This window comes from Tupaia chinensis, unplaced genomic scaffold (genome assembly GCF_000334495.1).
Source record: "Tupaia chinensis unplaced genomic scaffold, TupChi_1.0 Scaffold000062_1, whole genome shotgun sequence".
Classification (NCBI taxonomy): domain Eukaryota; kingdom Metazoa; phylum Chordata; class Mammalia; order Scandentia; family Tupaiidae; genus Tupaia; species Tupaia belangeri.
In genome coordinates, this window is record NW_006159520.1 from 2,820,600 (window position 1) to 2,822,245 (window position 1,646).

Genomic DNA, 1,646 nt, shown 5'->3' on the forward strand with positions numbered 1-1,646 from the left:
TTGATAAATGGATGTTAAAAATGTGATTTATCTATATAGTAGAAGAGCATTCATGCATGAAAAGGAATGAAGTGCTGATATATGCTACAATGTCTTGAAACCAGTATGCTACATCAAAAAAAACAGACATAAAAGGCGGCATAGGGTATCATTCTATTCATATGTAATGCCCAATGCAGGCAAATATATAAACACAAAAGAGATTAGTGGTTGTCAGGAAGGTAGGGAAGTGGGTAATTGTGGGGTGTAGAATTTTGGGGAGTTGCAAATGACAAGAACATGCTGGAAATATTGTGATGTCTGAAGAACAATTTATTTTAGATGGGGTCTCACTTGTCAAATCCTTCTGGCTCAGCCTCTCATGTGACTGGAACTACAAGTGCACACCACTGCAGTCAGCTTTAGAGTGGGCTGGGAATCCTTTTAACACATATTACCATAGCTGGGCCTGCAAAGCATTTAGAATGTAATGAAAACATGAAATTGCACACTTTAAAGTGGTTCAAATGGTGTCTTTTATGTCATATGAATTTTATTTAAATTAGAGAAAAATTACAAAGAATATAGGTAACAAGAGAAAAAAAACTAAAGAATATAGGTAACAAGAGAAAAAAACTAAAGAAATTTAGAGCTAACATTTATAAACCGCTTTCTACATGCTGAGCCCTCTGCTAAATCCTTTGCAGATATTTTCTGATCTGATCAGCACAGAATTCTGTAAAGTAAGTTCAATTACACTACATTTATATATCTGACAAAATTGAAACATTAAAGAGATTAAGTGATGACCAGCAGGTGATGTGGAGCTGAAGGCTCTGGATCCCACATGTCTGACTAAGCAGTTTGAGTCCTGGACCCAGTGGCTTGACCATCATGCCAGGCGCATATGTGTGGTGCCCAAAACCCCCCAGGGGAGATTAGATGTAAAGGGATTGCAGCATGGCCATTCCTCTGTGGGGTGACTTCTCACTTTTCTCTGTTTCTCTGGAGAGCACGTGTGTCCTATAGGAAATAATGAATTAATTAATTAAAATAAAATATTTAATTAAGTGGCAGAATTAGAGGTAAACTCATCTTGCTGACTTTGAGTCCAGGTTCTTGACAGTGGAGTTGAATCCCACTGTCTTGCAAGCTGATTGTGCACACATCTTCCCCACTTCAACTGCAATGACCTTACATCAGCAGCCTGAAACCAGTTGTGATGAAACTATTACATTTTAAAAAAATTATTTATTTAATTTTATGTATTTATTCTTCTTCTTCAGTTTGGCCAGAGAGAGACAGAGAGAGTAGAAGAAGGGGGAAGCAAGCCGCCAGGTCCAGGACTTGAAACATGGTTGGCTATGTGGCAGTCCAACACCTTAACCACCATGCCACCTGCCAGCCTCCTATTACATATTTACTACATTGAAATTGGCAATCTCTATAAAGGATTGTTGTTAGATTTTATGGACAGTTTACCAACTCTCAAGTACTATGTTTACAGCCTCTGTAAGCAACAAGCTAAACACAATGGCTTATTGAGAAAACAGTCAACTGGGCTGGCCCCATTGTCCAGTGGTTAAGGGAGGCAGATCCCAGATAACCAACTGCAGTTTTAAATCCACCCTTGCAGCTTGAAAAACACATAGGTGCATGTGTGTGTG